Genomic DNA, 15,947 nt, shown 5'->3' with positions numbered 1-15,947 from the left:
TGCAAGGAACACTACGTTACTGTATCAATCAAATACATTGATATCTTCTCAAGGCAGTTTACAATAAAGCATGGCAAGGCCATGCTTTTCATTTCATAGATACACACATTTTCAGAAATACAGATACATATAAAATATCCATCTAATTATATACTTCAAAAATACTTCCAGACATGTATGTATGTACGTAATGTACTATTTATTTATTTATTTTAAACCATAGACACCTACATAAATCTGTCCTCATCATATTTGTCCTTGATGCATATAAATATATTAAAGGTGTGCTTTATAAGCTTACATTATAGTTTTTCTGCATGTTGTATTTTTCTTACTCAGGGTATGTGCATGTCATAAAGCCTCCGCTGTATCTGTACGCAGATGATCAATTTTTGCCAGGTCTCACACCCCTTTGCCGAAATGGCTGGAGTTCATTCTCAGGAAACCGTTTTGAAAATTAAGCAGATCAAATGTAAATTTTATTATTATTATTATTATTATTATTAGGCATTTTCTTTACCTGTGTTGCCTTTAACACTAGCATGCCCAAGGTTTTCTTACTCCTGTTGCCCTGCCCAGAGGCCGCCAAATGACACTCATTTGCAACTCAGTGGGCCACCTCTCTTATGTAAATAAAGCCTTTCGATCGGAATGTGCAGCTGGGCATTGACAAACTTTGGGGGTTGGTGTAAATGATGGCCAGTGTTGAGAAACCAGTTTCTCCCAGGTAGATGTTTGTTAATCCAAATAACATTATATGGAATTATTGGATAAGAATGGCCAAATTAATATGAGCCATGTGTGTTGTGATCAATTAATAAACCACAATAAATAAAATTAGAAAAAGAAAAACAGTATTAACAGTATTCACTATTTACCTTTATTGTTTTTGAAAAGTGCTTATAAATAAAATGTATTGTTGCTATTTATGGTAAAGCGAGATTTCCGAGTGTGAAAAGGACTGTTTGAGTTCTCACTTTAAAAAGGTAAATTCACGAGGTCAACCATTCACTAACCAGGTCCATGATTATTTTATTAAGCTATTATTTTACAAATTTGAAGAAAGTGCACAAGATGCACAAAGAATCAATGCTTCAACAGGGAAAAACAATCTAAATCTCTGTTTACACCATCAGTTATGCTGACATTATCCCTCTTAACCTTTGACCCAATGCGGAAGTACGAAGCCGGACAAGTTTGGTATCAAGTTCTGGGTGGCATGTGACCTTAAATCCAAGTATGTGTGCAAAATCATCCCATATCTTGGCAAAGACCCCAGTCGTCCACCTGGGGAGAGATTGTCTGAAAATGTGGTGATGAAGCTTATGGAACCGTTTATGGACAAAGGAAGAACTGTTACAACCGACAATTTTTTTCACTTCATTGTCACTAGCACGTCGACTGCACAGCCGGAAGACCACCCTCCTTGGCACAGTCAATAAGATTCGCCGGGAGCTTCCAGATTCAGCTAAAAAGAATTTGGCCCGTGAGGAATTCAGCACACAAGTGTTTTCAACCTCTGGTGCCACACTGACTGTTTATGTGCCCAAACGAAAGAAGACTGTCTGCCTCCTCAGTAGCGTGCACAGCGTGGTGGAGACTGAGGCTACTAGGAAAAAAAAGCCGAACACAGTCACCGACTACAACAGCATGAAATGCGGTGTGGACGTCATGGACCAGATGGTTCGAAAGTACACTGTGCGTTCAGGAACACGGCGTTGGCCAGTCGCTGTGTTTTACAACATGATTGACATTGCAGCGCTGAACGCACATGTGCTTTATCAGGCATGCACTGGGGTCAAGGAGAGAAGGGTGGACTTCTTGCTGGAGCTTGCAAATGAGCTTGCCCAGTCTCCTATGGCAGCCAAGGAGGTGAATGAGCAAAACCTTCAGCAACAACCACCCACACCTGATGTGGGGAAAAGGGCATTGTGCCAGGTGAAGTGTTGCTGCAGGAAAAACCGTGCCACCAAGCGTTGTATGTATTGTGACAAGTTTGCATGTGGCAAATGCATAAAGGAGGTGTGGCAGTGCCAGAAATGTTCACAAAATCTCTAATAAATAAATTTCACCAAGAATGCAAACAAACTGTTGCCGTCTCACTATTACTACTTACTACTTTCTGTCGCAAAAGTTGAAATATAAGTTACAACCTCTATGTAGCTGCTGTATGGGAAACACAAAGGCGAATACAAAAGGTCTTTGTGTCCTGGAACCTACCTAGCCACCCCCCCCACCCTAGCTGAGGGGGGAGTAGTGGCCTCAGTAACATAACAATGGTCACAAGCTGAGTTGTTCACACCCGCCATCTGACACCAGCTTGGACTTTATAGGTATAGGTGTCAAATGACACCACTGTGGTCATGCTAGTGTTAACAGTGTTCCTGACTACTTTTCTGCACTAATAATTATTGTACTGATTGACTTTTTTCTATTTCAGGTTTGCACACGTTTTGCAGTTAAAGCAATTAGCAATGATTGCAGATGGCATTGCAGCGGGTTCCAGGACATTGATGAGAATGACAAAAGTTGTGAGAAAGGTTGTTGTGTTATACACCACATGTTTGTAACAAGAAGTGCTAAAAAACATTTATGTAAAAGTGTTCATTTAAATGACTGATAATTAAAACCCATTGTAGGAAATAAGAGTGAACATCAAACACATTCATTTGATACAGTGACACATACAATGCTAATACATATTTGAGTAGTACAGTATGTGCATACCTCATTTGCTCTTAAAATTTTGCAAACATAATATTTATAAAATATTCTTGTCAGCTTCTGATATTATATTTCTATGTTTGAAGGGATGTGTTGCTGCCCTAAGGAAGAGAGAAATGAAGATTGGTGGTCGCCATCGCTTGTTGTTATCGATGAGAGCAAATTCGCCCACAAACAAAAAGTAGGCTTAAATTTACTTATATAAAGTGTTAGGTGATGATCAAACAACCTTCCTTGGCATGGGATGTGTGCCCAACCCCATTGCCCTGCAGGAAAGAGAATCTTAATTTTACGATATCCTGTTTGCACTTTACTTAGTAAAGAGAGTAAACTCCACGCTAGAATAAGCATAAAATTGGAAACAATTAAGGACTGGGTAGTTTCAGTCACAGCGAGTTGGACCACAAACAATTGTGAGTCTACACTGTCCTCACCTCATTTTAATCTGAGCAATATTACAGGGAATGCGTTTGAGTTATCTTCTGTAACCAACAAAAAAGGATACCAGATACCACTAGCCTCAAAACACAGCGTTGAAAAACAAGTTAAATAATTGCTGTTTTAGCTATTTAACACTTGTTTTACTGAAGTAAAAATAACAACCTCTCCAACATGCATCTGTAACAGAACAGTATACAAAAATATAATATTTCAGACAGAATCCTCACCATATGTTGGCCTGAGGTAGAGAGGAAGGGAATAATTGAGCGGATCATCTGGTGGCAAGATGAAGACACAAAGGACAAAGATTCCAACTTTATCGTGTTGTTAGCAATGGGAATTGAGTTTGCAATTTTCATACTAGATCTGGTGCCCAACTCAAACCACACTGCGTTTTCCCTTCTTGTGCAACCTTCATTTTAAAAGTAAATGAAAGGCTAATTTTTCAAGATGCAAAAAGTACAAATATTTATGTGATCACAGAAACTTAATTTTAAGCTCAATAGCTTACTAGTTACTACAAAGGCGGCAGAATGGGGCACTAATAACAATTTTTGTTACCAATTAATCTTTTGTTTTTTAAATATAATTCAAATATCTGTATATTGTCTTTCCTTTTTTAGTACCATCGTGGTCATTGTGGGAACACATGGCGCCGTGATCGCCAGTGGGTTTTTGGAATGTTGGAGGTTGATCATAATTCCAGAAGACCCATACTGAGACTCGTGAAGGAACGATCAAGGAAAACCCTTATCGGCCACATCCGAAAGCACATCAGACCCAGAACATCCATTCTCACCGATGAATGGCGCGCCTACAAGGGCCAGCTTTCCCAATACGGATATAGCCAGTATTCTGTCTGCCATAAAAATAACTTTGTTGACCCTGAGACTGGTGCTCAAACTCAGCATATTGAGCGTGCATGGCAGAAATATAAATGTGACATTTGGAGACCTAGAGGTAATCGCACCCCTGAGTCACTGAAGATTCACCTCAAAATGTTAGAGTGGCATTACTGGTTAGCTATACGCCATCATAATGATATCTTGGGCAGACTTTTCCATGACAATAAAAATCAAGTTAAGTAGAGTTTAAAATTGTGGGGAAACTCGTTCCAATAGTGTACAAGAACACTTAAGTAAAAACCCAGTTAAGTCATCCTGTGTTTGAAATTGCTGAATAAGAGAACAGATATTTCATGACTTCATTGTTGCTTTTTGTTAAGGTTTTAATATGATTTTATCTGACTGTGTAATGACACTTATTGACATCTTAGTGACTATTTCAAAGGGTTTCACGTCACGTGATGCAAAAGAGACATTTTACTGTTATAATGGTCTAATGACATCAATGACACTCTAACCACAAGTAATAAAAGTAAAAATAATGTATGAATGTTTAAAAATGTTTGCCTCAGCTACAACGTCCTAGGTTGAAACCCTGGGGTGGATACTAATGTCCTTTCTGTGCGTAGTTTGCATGTTCTCCTTGTGCTTTCCTGGGTTTCCTCTGGGTACTCTGGTTTCTTCCCACAATGTAAAAACATAACCGTTTGCTTCATTGGAATTTTGAGATGCTCCATAGGAGTGAATGGGAGTGTGAGTATTGTCAGTGTGTGTGTCATCCTGCAATGGACCGGTTCCCTGTCCAGGGTGTACCCCCCCACCTATCGTCCAAAGGATGCTAGAGATGGGCACCAGCAGACCCCCGTGACCCTGAAAAAGGAGTAAGTGGGTGAAATGATGAATGGATGGATGTTTGATAATCACGTCTGTTATGACATGTTAATGTCACATGGTCATAATGTAAAAAGTGGTAGGGTATTTTGTCTTTGTCAAGACAACTTGCCCAAGATGTCATGACAAAGACAATTGTTGGTCATTTTGTACACGCTTAATGACAAGTTGTCATGACAAAGACAATTGTTGGTCATTTTGCCCTGGTTAATGACAAGTTGTCATGACAATGCTTTCTCAAGAAATGCAAACATAGCTCCAGGTGTAATAATTTAGCAAATGACACTTAATGACAGCCTTCATGACACCTTATTAATGCTAATGACATGTGTCATGTCATAATAATGACAGTGTAATGTCAGCCTTATGCATACCCCTTCAAATAAAGTGTTCCCCCTCGCGTTTAGGAATGAGATACTCAGAGTTTCCCTCATTTGAGCCCGAACATACTCAGAGTTTGAACATAACCTGCTTTATGGAATACCCCTCTGTACTGGGTGGGTCGTGGACAGCTGGTCAAAATTTAACAAATACTAAATGTCTCTCATGTTAGTTTTTTTTATTTTAAAATAACATTTTCTTTTGACAAGCATGCTGTAAAATGCATGTTGCAAGGAAAAACATATATTTATGTTTTAGAAAATATTATGTCTATGTGTATGTTTTCAACAGCTATTTTTGAAAAACTAAAATTAATTGGTTGAATTCTAAAAAAAAAAGAAAAGTGGGTCGTGATTTAATGACCATGGAAAAATGTCAGAATCAGAATTCCCAAAGGGAAATTGCTTTTGTTAGAGCCACTTTGTGGGTCAATATGGGTCCCAGGGTGAGACCAGTTGAGAACCCCTGTTCTAAATCAATCAATCAATCTCAATCAATCTTTTATTTGTATAGCGCCAAATCATAACCAATGGTATCTCAAGACACTTTACAGTAGAGCAGTCTTAAGGACGGACTCTTCATTTTATGGATACACACATATGTATATATACGTATCTACACATACATATGTACTGTATCCCACACCCAACATGAATTCATCATGGCGGCAAGAAAAACCTTCTGTTAAGCAGCAGGAACCTTGTGTGGATCTCATTCCTATGATGAACAGCCATCCACGTTATGCTGTGTTGGGTGTGGGCAGAGGAAAGGGTGGAGACAGAGTTGTTGAGTCTCTGTAACTCCACACTGAGGATCCCACGGACCTGCAAGACAAAAGCCAGAAGGAGTACAGGAGCAAACACACAATGGAAGAAGCAGACATAGAGGGAGTGTTAGAGAGAGGAATGGGACCCTCTCCGGTCTCTCTCTAACCTAAATGACCCCTCTCTTAACGCCCTCTTCAACCTCTCTCCAACCGAGCATGCCAGACCCCCCCGGCAGTCTATGCCTATTGCATCTTAACTATGAGCTATGAGCTGGTTCCTAACTAAAAGCTTTACCAAAGAGGAATGTTTTGAGCCTAACCTTAAAGGTAGAGAGGGTGTCTGCCCCCCGAACCGTGGTTGGTAGATGGTTCCAGAGAAGTGGGGCCTGATAACTGAAAGCTCTTCCTCCTATACTACTTCTAGAGACAAATGGAACAACAAGTAGTCCAGCATTTTGAGAGCGTAGTGTTCTGGGGGGATTGTATGGCACTACAAGCTCCTTGAGATAGACTGGTGCCTGTCCATTTAGGGCTTTATAAGTGAGAAGAAGAATCTTGAATTCTATTCTATATTTTATGGGAAGCCAATGCAGAGAGGCTAATACAGGAGTAATGTGATCTCTTCTCCTAGTTTTAGTCAGTACACGTGCTGCAACATTTTGAACCAGCTGAAGTGTCTTAAGCGACTTGCTCGGGGAGCCTGCTAAAAGAGAATTACAATAATCCAGTCTAGAGGTAACAAAAGCATGGACTAGCTTTTCGTCGTCGCTCTGAGACAGGATTGGTCTGATTTTAGCAATGTTATGGAGATGAAAGAAGGCAGTTCTTGAAGTTTGTTTTATGTGAGAGTTGAAGGATAAATCATGATCAAATAGAACCCCAAGGTTTCTAACAGTAGTGCTTCGTGTCAGAGTAATGCCATCTAGGGCAGTTAGGCTAGCATAGGTTTCTCTATGGTGTCGTGGGCCCAGTACAATGACCTCAGTCTTGTCTGAGTTAAGAAGAAGAAAATTTTGGTCCGTCCAGGCCCTAATGTCCTTTAGACAGACCTCAAGTTTAGATAGCTGATTTGTCTCACCTGACTTCATTGATACATACAGTTGGGTATCATCAGCATAGCAGTGAAAGTTAACAGAGTATTTTCTCATAACATTACCAAGGGGGAGCATATAGATGCAGAAGAGGATTGGACCGAGCACAGAGCCCTGAGGAACACCGTAGCTTCTTTAGTGTACACAGAAAACTTATTATTCACGTGTACAAACTGGTACCTATCAGATAGGTAGGACTTAAACCAGATTAGGGCAGTCCCTGTGATTCCAAGTAATTCCTCTAATCTCTCTAGTAGAATATAGTGATCTATAGTGTCAAAAGCTGCACTAAGATCTAATAAAACCAGCACTGAGAGTCGTCCTTCATCTGAAGCCCAGAGTAGATCATTAGTTACTTTAACTAAAGCAGTCTCTGTGCTGTGTTGAGCTCTAAAACCTGACTGGAAGTCCTCGAATAGGCTGTTGTTTTGAAGAAATTCACTGAGCTGAGCCGCCACAACTTTCTCAAGAATCTTTGAAATAAAAGGAAGATTAGATATAGGTCTGTAGTTTGCTAAAGTGCTGGAATCAAGAGTAGGTTTTTTGAGAAGGGGTTTGATTACAGCTACTTTAAAGGACTGTGGCACATAGCCTATTGATAGGGATATATTTATTGTCTCCAACAAAGATGGGCAGACCAGGGGAACAACTTCTTTAAACAGCTTAGTTGGGATCGGATCTGAAAGGCAGGTCGATGGTTTGGAGGAAGAAATAATAGAGTTAAGTTCCTGAAGTCCTATATGTGTGAAACAGTTTAGGTTAGGCCTATTTACATTTAATGGTACAGCAGGCCCAGGTGAAGGCAGGGAGTGGCTAATTTTATCTCTAATCTTGTGAATTTTATCGTTAAAAAATGTCATAAAGTCCTCACAGCTGAGGGCTAGAGGAATCATGGGCTCAATAGAGCTCTAACTTTGTGTTAGCCTGGCTACAGTGCTGAAAATGTAGCTCGGATTATTTTTATTTTCTTCAATTAGTGAGGAGTAGTATGTAGATCGACTATGTCGTAAGGCTGTCATGTATTTACTATGGCTTTCTTGCCAGAGTATTCGTGACTCCTCTGTTTTATTGGAGCGCCACATTCTCTCTAATTTACGGGTTGTTTGTTTGAGTGTGTGAGTTTCAGAGCTAAACCACAGAGCTTTCCTCTGACGTTTAATAGTTTTTTCCCTCAATGGGGCAATTGAGTCCAAGGTGGATTTTAGTAGACTAGCAGAGCTATCGACAAGCAGATCCAGTTGAGAGGGGTTATAGTTAACATCATAGTTATTTATTGGATGGTGCACTGAGTTTAAGGCAGCAGGAATGACCTCTTTAAATTTAGCCACAGCACTATTGAACAGATTTCTCCTCGTAACTATTTTATTGCACAGTGCGAGATCCTCTAGGATAATGTTAAAAGATATTAAAAAGTGATCTGATATCAGAGGATTTTCAGGGTAGACTTTTAGTTCATTAATATCAAGGCCATATGTTAGAACAAGATCAAGAGTATGATTTAAACGATGAGTAGCTTCATTAATAGTTTGAAAAAAGCCAACTGAGTCTATTAGGGACATAAAGGCTGAGCTCAGGCTATCACTATCTTTGTCAACATGGATATTAAAATCTCCTGCAATCAGTATTTTATCAGAACTGAGGACTAAGTTTGATATAAACTCAGAGAATTCTGATAGAATTTCAGAATAAGGGCCTGGAGGACGGTAAATTATCGCAAATAAGACTGGCTGGCAGGTTTTTGATTCGGTATGAGATAAATTTAGAACCAGGCTTTCAAAGGAAGTGTAATTGGCCTTTGTTTTAGGATAGATTAGGAGAGAGGAATGATAAATAGCTGCTACACCACCTCCACGGCCTATGTCTCGTGGCATATGAGTATTTAAATGACTGGGAGGAGTGGCTTCATTTAAACTAACATATTCATCTTGATACAGCCATGTTTCAGTTAAACAGAATAAATCAAAGTTATTTTTTGAGGTAAGGTAATTTACTAGTAGAGATTTGGATCTCAGTGATCTAATATTTAATAGAGCACATCTAATGGTTTTATGTTTTGGTGTTTCTAGATTTGAGATTTTAATTTTTTTCAGATTTTTATAATTGATACCTCTTTTATTTGATTTTATGTCAAAATCATTGTGAAATATGGGTCGTGGGACAGACACCGTCTCCATAAAATAATATTCATCACCATCACAACAGTTGTCACGGCGATGAACACAGCTATCATAATAGCAATGGGAGGGAAACTGTCCTAAGGCAAGCGCAGAGGGGCGTGGAGGACTCCACCTCTGTAACATGGTCTCATTCATGAGATGTCATAACAGTGACTGTGCCATGTTTTCTGATAGTAGAGATGCTCCCTCCAAAGTAGGATGGATTCCATCTCTTCCTATCAGGTTCGGTTTTCCCCAGAAGGATCTCCAATTATCAATGAAGCCCACCTCGTTTTCTGGACACCACCTCGATAGCCAGCGGTTAAATGATGACATGCGGCTATACATGTCATCACTGGTCAGATTTGGTAAGGGACCAGAGAAAATTACGGAGTCCGACATTGTTTTAGCATAAGCACAAACTGATTCAATGTTCACTTTGGTTGCTTCCGACTGACGACGTCGGGAGTCATTAGTGCCGACATGGAGGACTATCCTATCAAACTTACGATTACTCTTTGCCAGCAACTTTAGATTTGATTCTATGTCGCCCACTCTGGCCCCTGGGATGCACCTCACGATGCCCGCTGACTTCGCTAGCTTCACGTTTCTCACTATGGAGTCGCCAATTATCAGAGTTTGTTCCCCGGTGAGTGTGTTGTCCTCAAGGAGGGGGGAGAACCTGTTTGAGACGTGAAAATGGTGGTGTCCCGAACGGCTTTTTGACCTTCGACTATGCTTACCACGGACAGTAACCCAGTCATTGCTGGCCGGGGGGGAGGCTAAGCTAGAGCTAGCACGGTCCTCACTGGCTAGGTCCTGCTTGCTAGCTTCAGTTTTGGTATCAGGGGTGCGGAACCGCTTCTCCAGATTGTTGATCCTCGCCTCCATATCTAACAGTACGCTACACTTTATGCAACTACCATACCCTAAAGGAGGACGAGGAGTAACTAAACATCTGACACACCGGGCAGGAGAGCGGAGGAGAGGAGAGAGAAGCCATAGGTGCTAAATTTAAGCTAAGCTCAGCTAAGGACAAAAGGAAGTTTAACGGCGATTACACTGCCTCTAAGAGGCGAGATTGCTTTTTACTTAACCTTCGTACGTTTAAATGTACAGTAAAAAATTAAAACAAGTGTTTTCAAGGCTAGAATATCAATGACAACAAGTTTGATTAGCGTTAGCAGAACACAGTAGTAGAACGCTGCAAACGCTCCAAACATTTCCTGTTTAGAGCGTAAACAGGAAATGATCGATACGTCACCACGTCACACGTCAGCAACCTGTCTGCAGACTTCACACTCTTTGTTTAGTAAGCAGCTAATACTTTACATGATCTGCACCTGCAATGCCAACAAAATTAAGTTGTCATACTTTTCATCAAGAAAAACATACATTTCAATCTGTGAAACTAAATGAGGAGAGTAAGCATTAAGAGTGCAGTTCCTGAAAGTACATTACTGGCCTTACTTTGCAGCACTGTGGCACTTTTATTTTCTTATTTGTTAACATGCCTGTTGGTTCCCAGTTCAAACCTCACCTGGGCCATCACTGTTGGATGATGAGCCAGTCCCTTAACCCCGAACTGCTTCCCAGGCACCGCAAAATGGCTGCCGACTGCTCCCCAGGGATGGGTTAAAATGCAGAGGTCAAATTTCAATATATGTGTAACAACATATACAGTACATGACAATAAAGGCTTAAAGCCCATTTTAATTTATTAAAGGTGCAGCGATCCGGTTGTGACCAGGAGGGCTGTGAGGGCCTGGTGGTCAGTCCGTAGAGTGAAATGTCAACTGTAGAGGTACATGTGCCACCGCTCACATGCACAGACACAGGCCAGCGCCTCCCTTTCCCCCACTCCGTTGGAGTGAGAGCCCTAGAAGCGAACACCACTGAACACTCAGTCCCCTGGTGGGATTGAGACAGGACTGTGCCAACCGTAGTGTTGGAGGCATTGCAGGTCACAGATGTGGGGCTCTCAAGGTCAAAGTGGGCAAGTACAGGTGGGGAGGTCAGCTGAGACTTGAGCCGGCGGACAGCAGGAGAGCATGCAGGACCAGGGTGCATCTTGCTTCAGGAGGGCACGCAGCGGTGCAGTAGTGTCAGAGTAGAAGGGAAGGAAACATAAGCAATACGCAGTCATCCCCAGAAACGATGATAGTTGCGCCGGGGCAAGGATCAGGCAGGCACAGGACCGCATCAACATTCGAGTGCAGCGGGCTCAAGCCCTCAGTGGTCAGGCGGAATATCACAAACTCAATCACTGGAGCTGCAAAGATGCACTTCTCCCCATTCAGCATGAGGTTTTGATGCCTGCAAAGATGATGGCCATGATTTTCTGGAAGCAGCTGGGAGCTGAGCTGAGTCCAAAGCACATCCGGGTGTAACAAAAAAACCCATGTGGGTCACAAAGGCGGTAAGGTTGCGGCTATCAGGGTGTAGGGTAACCTGCAGGTAGCCCTGGTGAAGGTCGAACTTTGAGAAGACTGTTGAGCCATGAAACTGTGCAGAGAGCTCCTCCACTGTGGGTAGTGGGTATCTGTCCGGGACCACCGCTTTGTTTGTCTGTCTGAGGTCAACACAGAGACGGAGGCCACCGGTCTTCTTCTTTGCCACCACCAGATTGGAGATCCAGGGCAAAGCATCGACTCTTTCGATGATGCTGGCATCCAGCAGTTTCTACAGCTCGCCAGTGACATCATTACGCAAAGTGAGGGGCAGCCTACGCAGAGGTTGGATGACAGTTTTCACGGCTGGATCGATGAGCGATTGGTGGTTGAAGGCGGTGAGGCAGCCCAGCCCAGTGAAAAGCGAAAGCCAGAGCTCCTGCCATGGCGTGGTCACCGTCAGGATAGTGGAACCCAGGTTGTCAGTGATGGAGAACAGGTCGAATCCCAGGAGGTTGGCACCATGTAGGGACACCTGGAATGTAAATGCTGGGAGGACCATTGAGCCGTAACGAACGGAAAAGGTAGCAGTTCCAATCATGTTAATTTTAGTGTGTCCATACCCATACAGCTCCTCTGCTCCCGCCCTGATAGTGCGTCCGGGAAAGAGTCGCTGGTCTGTGGACTCACTGAGAAGAGACCTGGAGGCAGCCGTGTCCAGGAGCAGTGGTAAACACATCCAGCTCCACCGTGCACCAGGTGAAAAGTTTGTTGTTGGCGCCCACAGAGTGAATGGTGGTTGGGCTTGATGGGCGGGATGAGCGACACTGGGCTCTTGTGGAAGCAGGTGCTGAGCGGCACACTTTAGCAAAGTGACTGAGTCTACCACAGCGCTGACATTTCTGTCCCGTTCCTGGGCAGGCCGGTGCACGTGTTGCGTGGGAGGATGAGCCACGGTTCCCGCATGGCCGATGTGCTGAGGCACCCTGGTGTCCCGCGACGTTAACCTCGAGCTTGTTGTTAGGATAAGTGGGGGCGGGAGCCTGATCTGCCGGGGTCACAGTCTGTGCCAGCGGAGTGGAGAGAGAAGGAGCTGGGCCTGTAGCCGTTAGCCACGAAGCTAGCTGAGCAGCCGACTCAAGCTGAAACACCATTTCCACTGTCTGGTGCCATAAGCAGTCTCTCACGAAGTTTGTGATCAACTGTGTGTTCGGCTATCTGATCCCGAATAAACTCGTCTTCTAGGTGTTCAAATTTGCAAACACTAGCCAAGCATCGGAGGTCCATGATGTACTGATGAACGGACTGACCGGGTCGCTGTCAGCGCTGTCTGAAGATGATCCGTCGGACGATGACGCTGTTATGGTCATTTTTATATTCATCATCATATCCTCAAATGTATGTTCATGTGTACAATTTGTCATGTTTTAATACATGACGACTCCATTACACTTTACACTTTTGAACAGCTGAATCATGATTAAACAGTACAGATTGTATTATTCTCAGTGCAGCACAGTCTCTGCCAAGCCAGAATCTCTGCTCACATGCAGACATACACTGACGCACACACTTATCTAGACAGATAAAGACTGGAGCAGAACCTTCTCATAACATCTTCATCATCCTCCAACATTTCCACTATGGGCATCTGACTCCCTCCCTTTTGTCTCTCACTGTTGGGACCTTTTCTTATCTGTATAAAAAGCTTAAGCTGAAACTGTTAGAGGGCGCGGCACTTCCTTCGGACGTCCGCCTGGACGGACGCTAATTTTGTTCCATCTTGTACCTTTTTTTCTTAGTTTAGAATAAACTATTTTTTATATAAAATCATCAATGCTTCTCCTGGACTCCATCATTCAACCAGAGCAATGAATCATGTCTTCAAATGAGGTCAACCGTAAATTCAGCCGTAACAATTGGCGTCGACGAACTGAATCCATCTTCTGCTCTGTGGGGCGCCGACCGTGGACCAGCACTGAGTCGACACACTTGAAGCCCCGGGGCTGGCCCGCGGTGGTCCGCCCTCGGACAGAGACTGGAGCACGAACCATCGGTTGAACCTCAAACACCAATTCGGACTAAGGTAAAGCTGCCTTTATAAATATATATATATAAATTTTCATTTACATATATATTCGCTCTGTGTTGATTTTTTTTGGAACCAGTCAAGCATTGTATTGATTTTCAGCTTTGAGCTTTGATTTTGATCCTCAGCTGTTCTGTGTTTTGACAGTGAATAGAATGCCATGAGAAGGGCTCAAATGGTTGAGGTTCTATGCTTTTTAATGCTGTAGGTTCCCTCTGTTTTTCTTCGGGCTCGGATATTTTGTTTAGGCATAAAATACGGCTGGTCATTATTTACTTTGTTTTGTTTGGACACCCACAGACAGCCTGTGAGGTCCTGACCATAGATAGACGGGCAACCAAAGTTTCCAAAACATCCCAGCGGTGCCATGATCTGAGTTCACCTCTGTACCGAAAGCAAAATAGATTAAAACCCCGAACCTAACCTAAATTGTGTTTCTGTGAATCAAACAGATGAAGAATCCAATAAACAAATAATATATGCATACGCATATACAATCTTGGTATGATGTGAACTCAGATCATGCTTCAGTGAGTTTTACTTCTTTTTTTATCTTTGTTTTTATTTTGTTTAAACGTGAATCAGATTTTTCCCTTTGGGTGTTTGGCTTTAATGCTTTCATTTGGAAGAGTGTCAGCTTTTTGGCTTCTGTGCACCTTGGTTTTGTCTCTCGCAAAGCCACACACACACACACACACACACACACACACACACACACACACACACAAGACAGAGAGCGAGAGGGAAGCGCGCACACGCACAGGCACGCGCACGCACAGAGAGCCACACCCAACAGAGAGAGAGAGAGAGGTGGCGCCCCTCACTGGCCAGTTTAGTGCACTACACACTTGTGACACAACATTGTGATTTCTCACCTTGCCCCCTGCCGATAGAATAGTGCCATTACACACAGACACTATTTTTATTTTTATTTTAAATTTTATTTTGATTTCATGTTTGATGGGTTCACTCTAAATTGAGCAACACACACCCAAACACACACACAGATGAATACAGTATTTCATTTTATTTTATTTTAATATTACTGTTACCATCATTATCATTTTTTATTATTTAAATTGTTAGTTTCTGTTGGCTTTGTGGTTGCCCCCCCTGAAGAAACGACATCTTCAATGAAAGAATGAAATCACTTTCAACTCTTACGCTAATGAAATGTCAACATCATTCAAAGGACCAAGCATCAGAAGGAAATGGACAATCAAAGGTCTGTGACCTTTCAGGACTCAAGGACTCAACTCCCATTCAGCAAAGCAATGCTGAAATAACTCGCTCAGTCCCAAGTCAACTCTTCATCGTCTATGAATGGGCCGCATGCCAATGCTGGGATTAACACATCCTGCCCCATCATCAAAGACTGAGAACCTGTGGGCGTCGGAGTGGACACTCCCCCACCAATGAGTTGCGAGTTAAACGCCACGACTACTGCCTGAACGATGGGCAGCAACTGCAGACTGGTCACACGTCTGATGGAATATCTTCACCAAAAAAGACACTGTTTCAAAAGCCACAAGGATACCAAGCCACAAGAAGTCCACCACAGCCTTTGGTGGTAGTGCTAAATCACTTTAGCCTTGAACTTTGGCATGGAGGGGGACAACTAGCAAATAGCCAACAAGCTTCTCCTTCGCACAATACTAACCCCTCTATCTTCTGACTGTGCACTAGATTATTTTGTTTTCATTTATTCTCTCACACGCAGACAGACCAGACATACAGTCACACACCCACATTCATAACTATGAGAAACACAGGACCACCAGAACTTCACACAGAACCCTTCTGTTTGCCACATGAGATCAAGTGTGCCCATCATTTATCTTTGCTTTTATTCATTATGTTGCCTTTATGAGAAAAGAACAAACAAAGGGGAAGAAAATAGTGTTACTGATAAGGTTGTTTTTGTTTGCTTTTCTTTCATTTATTCTCTTGTTGAGGGGAGGCCCCCCACAATGCAAGATATGGTTACATCCGCTGAAGAAAGAGCCCTCTGTTGCCTCAGCTTTTGGAGCTGAAGTTTTAATTTTTTATTATTTTATTGGCCATGATTTTTTTGAGCTCACACGGTTTTCTCCTTTGTTATTTCTGAACGATTCTTCTTTTTCTCTTTTGTTTTTACTCAATTTCAGGAAAATTGAGACAGAGATTGAGGACT

The 15,947-nt window shown here is 42.4% G+C and overlaps 1 long non-coding RNA gene across 1 annotated transcript; it reads left to right on the top strand.

Annotated features, from left to right (window-relative positions):
• The first annotated feature begins 2,392 nt into the window (after positions 1–2,392).
• Positions 2,393–4,261, top strand: LOC114467634 (uncharacterized). Its single transcript, XR_003674532.1, has 3 exons — positions 2,393–2,540; positions 2,811–2,905; positions 3,789–4,261. It is a non-coding gene; the product is annotated as an uncharacterized LOC114467634 (long non-coding RNA).
• Positions 4,262–15,947: the final 11,686 nt, after the last annotated feature.

Source organism: Gouania willdenowi, chromosome 7 (genome assembly GCF_900634775.1).
Source record: "Gouania willdenowi chromosome 7, fGouWil2.1, whole genome shotgun sequence".
Classification (NCBI taxonomy): domain Eukaryota; kingdom Metazoa; phylum Chordata; class Actinopteri; order Blenniiformes; family Gobiesocidae; genus Gouania; species Gouania willdenowi.
The sequence above is the reverse complement of the archived record's forward strand: the minus strand, read 5'-3'. Positions and strand labels throughout refer to the sequence as shown.